This window comes from Perca flavescens, chromosome 19 (assembly GCF_004354835.1).
Source record: "Perca flavescens isolate YP-PL-M2 chromosome 19, PFLA_1.0, whole genome shotgun sequence".
Lineage (NCBI taxonomy): Eukaryota > Metazoa > Chordata > Actinopteri > Perciformes > Percidae > Perca > Perca flavescens.
The window spans coordinates 1831356-1838855 of NC_041349.1; the positions used below are offsets into that span (position 1 = coordinate 1831356).

General features: G+C 40.9%; 2 protein-coding genes across 3 annotated transcripts in view; both read left to right on the top strand.

Annotated features, from left to right (window-relative positions):
- LOC114546103 (zinc finger protein 721-like) overlaps nucleotides 1-7500 on the top strand; it is a 1066380-nt gene that overhangs the window by 822059 nt on the left and 236821 nt on the right. The window lies entirely within an intron of this gene.
- eno3 (enolase 3, (beta, muscle)) overlaps nucleotides 2283-7500 on the top strand; it is a 16725-nt gene continuing 11507 nt past the window's right edge. The window contains exon 1 of one of the 2 annotated variants that reach the window (XM_028606358.1): nucleotides 2283-2371. The gene's annotated coding sequence lies outside the window, so the exon portion shown is untranslated. The remainder of the gene's footprint in view (nucleotides 2372-7500) is intronic. The other variant, XM_028606357.1, reaches the window with a different exon arrangement.

The window sequence follows — 7500 nt, forward strand, 5'->3', positions numbered from 1 at the left end:
CACCCACCACAGACAGACAGGTTAACATCTACTGGTCCACCACCCACCACAGACAGACAGGTTAACATCCACTGGGTCACCACCCACCACACAGACAGACAGGTTAACATCCACTGGTCACCACCACCACCCACCATCAGACAGACAGGGTTAACATCCACTGGACAGACAGGTCATCCACTGGGTCCACCACCCACCACAGACAGACAGGTTAACATCTACTGGTCCACCACCCACCACAGACAGACAGGTTAACATCCACTGGGTCATCACCACCCACCACAGACAGACAGGTTAACATCTACTGGTCCACCACCCACCACAGACAGACAGGTTAACATCCACTGGGTCATCACCACCCACCACAGACAGACAGGTTAACATCCACTGGTCCACCACCACCCACCACAGACAGACAGGTTAACATCCACTGGGTCACCACCACCCACCACAGACAGACAGGTTAACATCTACTGGTCCACCACCCACCACAGACAGACAGGTTAACATCTACTGGTCCACCACCACCCACCACAGACAGACAGGTTAACATCCACTGGTCCACCACCACCCACCACAGACAGACAGGTTAACATCCACTGGTCCACCACCACCCACCACAGACAGACAGGTTAACATCCACTGGGTCACCACCACCCACCACAGACAGACAGGTTAACATCCACTGGTCCACGACCACCCACCACAGACAGACAGGTTAGACCACTAAGGTCTATATAAAAGAGACTTCAGATACAGTATTATGGGACCACTAAGGTCTATATAAAAGAGACTTCAGATACAGTATTATGGGACCACTAAGGTCTATATAAAAGAGGGGACTTCTAGATACAGTCTATATAAAAGGACCACTAAGGTCTATAAAAGAGACTTCAGATACAGTACTCTATATAAAGATACTGATACAGTATTAGGGGACCACTAAGGTCTAATGGGTTCAGTACAGTCCAGATACTGTAGTATTAGTGAGTGTAATGGACTAGTACCCTAGATACTGTAGTACAGTCAGAGAGAAGATACTGTTATAATATAAATACACATCTGATCCCTGGACATGTGCTGTTATATTTAGACTCAGTTAAAGGACACACAGAGAAAAGTTAAAGGTGATGGCAAAGGGTAAAGAGGGAGTGTGTGTGTGTGTGTGTGTGTGTGTGTGTGTGTGTGTGTGTGTGTGTGTGTGTGTGTGTGTGTGTGTCTGTGTGTGTCTGTGTGTGTGTGTGTGTGTGTGTGTGTGTGTGTGTGTGTGTGTGTGTGTGTGTGTGTGTGTGTGTGTGTGTGTGTGTGTGTGTGTGTGTGTGTGTGTGTGTGTGTGTGTGTGTGTGTGTGTGTTATGTGTGTGTGTGTGTGTGTGTGTGTGTGTGTGTGTGTGTGTGTGTGTGTGTGTGTGTGTGTGTGTGTGTGTGTGTGTGTGTGTGTGTGTGTGTGTGTGTGTGTGTGTGTCTGTGTGTGTGTGTGTGTGTGTGTGTGTGTGTGTGTGTGTGTGTGTGTGTGTGTGTGTGTGTGTGTGTGTGTGTGTGTGTGTGTGTGCCCTTTGCAGTGAAAGCTGAGTCTCTCTCACATTTCCCCTTTAGATGACCTTTGACCTATTCTGTCAGGTCGTCAGGGACCGTCGTACAGTTTCACACCAGAGAGAGAAATATAATAATAATAATAATGTTAATAATAATAATAATAATTAAATGTAAATAAATAAAAATAAAATAAATAAAAAATAATAATAAAAAAATACAGAAGATAAATGATAAAACTAATATTTCAAATACAATAAATTAAATAACAAAACATTTAAAAAATAATATTATGATGATAATAAAAATAAAACAAATTTGTAAAAAAAGTAAGAAAATAAATGTTGAAATATAAAAAGAAATAAATACAATAAAAAAGTTAAATAAATGTGGAAAAATACATTTCAACAGTTTTTTGACATTGTTTAAAACTTTTTCAACTCTTTCTCTATGCTTTTTGTAACATGTTTTTACTCTTTTTCAAGCCTTTTTTTTGCCTCTTTTTTTAAAGATTTCTTTTCTTTTTCTTTTGCAGATTTATTCTGTGTGTTAGGGCACTCGTGTGCCTCCATACAACCTGACTCAGATGCAGAGGAAATATACTAAACTACCTGTATATACATGTTCACTAGTGTTTAGTAAACCTCTGTGTCAGCAGCTCTCTCTGTTTGTCCCATGCAGAGACTCCCTGCCTTCCCTCCACCCCCCCCCACACACACCTCTACACGCCCCCCCCCCTCTCAGATGGCGTCTATAAAAAGCCTGCAGCGGGACACACGGACACTTTCCACGTCAGTCAGTCGGACAGTCAGACGATCAGAGACTCTCTTCAGACTCAGGTGAGACTGTTCTCTCTTTGTTTCTATCCTGGTTCAGGTCTTCTCTTTTATTTTGAAAGTCTGGTTCAGTCTGCAGAGACACACACACACACAGACACACACACACACACACACACACACACACACACACACACACACACACACACACACACACATACACACACACACACACACATACACAGACACACAGACACACAGAGAGACACACACAGAGAGGGAGTTTGGCTCGTTTATGTGTTTTTAAAGTTTCCACATTTAAATCATTTTAATCATTAGTTTTCTTAACGTTAAACCGGCCAATTAATGACCTAAAAATACACTGGTGGCGGGGTGTGTGTGTGTGTGTGTGTGTGTGTGTGTGTGTGTGTGTGTGTGTGTGTGTGTGTGTGTGTGTGTGTGTGTGTGTGTGTGTGTGTGGGTGTGTGTGTGGCTGTAGTGGTTTTGTCTCGTTGTGTTTTTGGATTCCTTATTTCGACCAAAAACTCAAAAACTCTGGCAGCTCCGACCTTTGGCTCTGAGATCTGAACAAACAGGACAAAGTCCACAACCTCAACCCTGTGTTTAACCAGGGGAGCCTGAACTACACATCTACTATTAACCAGGGGACCCTGAACTACACATCTACTATTAACCAAGGGACCCTGAACTACACATCTACTATTAACCAAGGGACCCTGAACTACACATCTACTCTCCTTCAGTTTCATTCACAAACATCTCAGAACATTTAGCAGTGGAGCAAAGAGAGTAATCAGAGTACAAGTCCTGTTAGCAGGAGTAATCAGAGTACAAGTCCTGTAATCAGGAGTAATCAGAGTACAAGTCCTGTAATCAGGAGTAATCAGAGTACTATTACAGTTAGCAGGAGTAATCAGAGTACTAGTACTGTTAGCAGGAGTAATCAGAGTACAAGTACTGTTAGCAGGAGTAATCAGAGTACAAGTACTGTTAGCAGGAGTAATCAGAGTACAAGTCCTGTTAGCAGGAGTAATCAGAGTACTAGTACTGTCTCGACCTCTGCAGAATAGGGTCCAACTGAGCTATCGGGGCAATGCTAGCACTCTGCTAACAGCAGGATAAGACAACCCCAGCACACAGGCTCGTATGGAGGTAAATATGGTGCTAAATGTGAGAAGCTGGGTGGAGTAGCATGCTAACGTTAGCCAACTAGCAGCCAAGCTTTCTGGCGATAGCAACGTTGCTACGCTGGCCATCTGGGGCTTCAGGACGCGATATTACGAATCCCACTATGGCCACGCCAAGACCCGCCCTTTAATCACTACAATTGGTCAGGGGTCCATGCTTACGCAAAGTAACCTAACCCCATTGGTTCAGGTCCTATCCCCTGACCAATCTACTATCCCAACCTTAACCACTCAAGGTCAAATGTAGTGCTGCTCCCTCTTATTTGATTAGTGGACTAATCAGTCGTTTAGGTCTTAGTCAACTTAGATCTCTTTAGTCCATTAGTAATGTCTGATGCTGTTTTCATGCTGAATGACTTATTTCCAAGAAATGTACGAGCACATCTCTGGTAAACACAAGAATTAAAGTGGTGCTTTTGCGGAGAAACTCAGATTTACAGATCTGTCGATTAAATCAACTAATCGATTAGTCGGTACGATTGAATGAGTTGTTAGTCGACTAAGAAGTTCTTCAATCGAACACAGCCCTAGACAAATGCCTAACCCCGACCAATCGAGCTTCTTCGTAGGGCGGGTCTTGGCGTGGCCATAGTGGGATTCCTGATTTTGCGTGCGTGACCTGGAGCTCGCCGCTGGCTGCTGCTTGTGTTGGCTCAGAGCTCCACAGCCCGAGTCCACAGGTACTAGTTAGTTTTGCACCAAACGTATCCCCAAGAAGTGTTGAGAAAGTCGAGGCGTGCAGATCGGCCTCTTGGTGATACGAGACAGAGCAGATATGTGAAGTAATTAAAGTCTTCCATCTGGGACTTCACATTCACAATACAATATGTGTGGAAATATATATCTACAACTGCAAATTTGAACATACAAGTTCAGATTTTATTGTTCTACAAGCTCTCACATTTTGCACTGTGTGTGCCTGTGTGTGTGTGTGTGTGTGTGTACAGATAAGTCTTTGTAAAGGCCACACAAGGTTTCAAGTGTACTGTAAGCACTCAGCTGTTCTGTTGGCATATCTGAGCGGTTACACACACACACACACACACACACACACACACACACGCACACGCACGTACACACACACATAGCTGGCATTCTGTAGAAATCTGTTCAAACAGTTGTGCAGTTTAACCCTTGTACTCCTGCTAACATGCTAACGGGCTCTTGTTAATGATTGAAGAAGCTCAGCTTGAGTTTCACAGTCAAATGATATCTTATATAATATGGATATATGTTATATAATATTATATAATATGGATATATGCTATATAAAATTATAAAATAATGATATATGTCTGTTTTCTTTCTTTTTAGTGGTCGAAATAAGGGCATATGGTCTAGTTTGTGTCAGTTTAGGGCTGCAACGTTTGGGAACCACTGCTATACAGCAGGCTACAGTATCTATATATTAATACACAATACAGCAGGCTACAGTATCTATATATTAATACACAATACAGCAGGCTACAGTATCTATATATTAATACACAATACAGCAGGCTACAGTATCTATATATTAATACACAATACAGCAGGCTACAGTATCTATATATTAATACACAATACAGCAGGCTACAGTATCTATATAGATATATAGTATGGTAGAATATTAATACAGCAGGCTACTGTATCTATATATTAATACACAATACAGCAGGCTACTGTATCTATATATTAATACACAATACAGCAGGCTACAGTATCTATATATTAATACACAATACAGCAGGCTACAGTAGCTACAGTATATATTAATACACAATACAGCAGGCTACAGTATCTATATAGATATATAGTATGGTAGAATATTAATACAGCAGGCTACAGTATCTATATATTAATACAGCAGGCTACAGTATCTATATAGATATATAGTATGGTAGAATATTAAGGGTGGGGGGGGTAAGTTCAGAGATGCTGAAGAGGAACAGAGCTGCAGTTATCGGAGGGGCTGATATCATATCACAGTCACAAATACCTCTTCAAATGTCACTGTGTGTGTCTGTGTGTGAGTGTGTGTGTCTGTGTGTGTTTCGGGGGGGGGAATGCATCAAACAAATGGAGAAAAAGCGACAAAAACGTGAAAAAGTGCTAAAAAAAGATGAAAACAAAGCGGGACAGATGTTTTTTTATAGCTCCTACATATTGTTGGCTCCCCTTAAAGGTTACATAAGCTTCATAAGTAACTCTATATCAGCAGGGAGGAAGGTCATGCTCTCTGTGGAAAGGTCAGGGAGAAGGACTTACTGTATTAATAACTCCGAGGAAGATAATGGAATGTCTCACCTTCAATTCGCCCTCTCTTCTGGCACACAATGGTCTCTCCTGCTCTCCTATTGGGTGCTTGGAACTGCCCGTTGGGAGTGGAGCGCTGTGATTGGCATGAACGGGAGAGGGGGGCGGGGTCCGGTAGGGGTTTAGGGCAGCCGTCATGGAGACATCATGGCGTTACACAGGATCTCTACGGCAGGTCAGACACACACAGACACACACGCAGTAAGTTCAGGTGGTTATTTAGCGTTGTTTCTCTCTCTGTCTCACATATGTAACTGCAGTGGTGTAGTCTAATGTATTGTAGTGCACATTTCATAGTGGGGGGTCTGGGTGTCCTCCCCCAGGGAAATTTTGAGCGTCAACGACTTCATTTCCTGCATTCTAATACACTTTTGTGCACCAATTTACGGTGGAAATACCTTTATTTAGCCTATGTGAAGAAGAAGACCGATGACAATTCAAAATATATCAAAAATATAATGGAAAGTATGTTGTTGCGTGTCATTGGTCATTATTTTTAAGCGGGTATATGGAACTCCTGGAGCTTTCTTAGTGGGTATACTGCGTATACCTGCGTATCACGTAGACTACACCACTGGCACGAGCACATATGGGCAAAACAAACATGCTAAATAAACATATACGGTTTTTTTTTTAAAGCAGATTTGAAATTAGGCTACATTGTAACAATTTAACAATTCGCCTTTATGAAATGCAGCCGCGGCACGGCTGTGTTGGAGCGCAACAGACAGACGGTGGCAGAATGCCCGGACACTTATTCAACTCAAATATAACCGTGACCAATCAGAGTTGGACGTGCACGCAGCGCAATCACACCAGAAAACATTAAGACACGTTAAGAAAACAGATCCGTATTTTGCCGTAATCCAATGACATGAAAAAAAGTAATCCACAGCAATCAGTAGATCCACCTCGCCTTTTAAACAAAATGGAATAAAACGTATAAAAGTATGAAATTAGTAAGCTGACAGCAAATGTATATACATGACATTTAGGCAACCTTTATTGCAGCGTTGACAGGGTAAGATGTCCAGACTAGTGCAACACTAACTATCGTTGGAAATAATTATTCCACTCATTTTTGAAACAATGCAATTACCCGTTTCAGCCACTATTAACTCAAGAAGCTATAAGACCGATTCTATATGTTAATATATTAACTCAAGAAGCTATAAGACCGATTCTATATGTTAATATATTAACTCATGAAGCTATAAGTCCGATTCTATATGTTAATATATTAACTCAAGAAGCTATAAGACCGATTCTATATGTTAATATATTAACTCAAGAAGCTATAAGACAGATTCTATATGTTAATATAACTCATGAAGCTATAAGACCGATTCTATATGTTAATATATTAACTCAAGAAGCTATAAGACAGATTCTATATGTTAATATATTAACTCATGAAGCTATAAGACCGATTCTATATGTTAATATATTAACTCATGAAGCTATAAGACAGATTCTATATGTTAATATATTAACTCAAGAAGCTATAAGACAGATTCTATATGTTAATATATTAACTCATGAAGCTATAAGACCGATTCTATATGTTAATATATTAACTCATGAAGCTATAAGACCGATTTTATATGTTAATATATTAACTCATGAAGCTATAAGACAGATTCTATATGTTAATATATTAACTCATGAAGCTATAAGACCGATTCTATA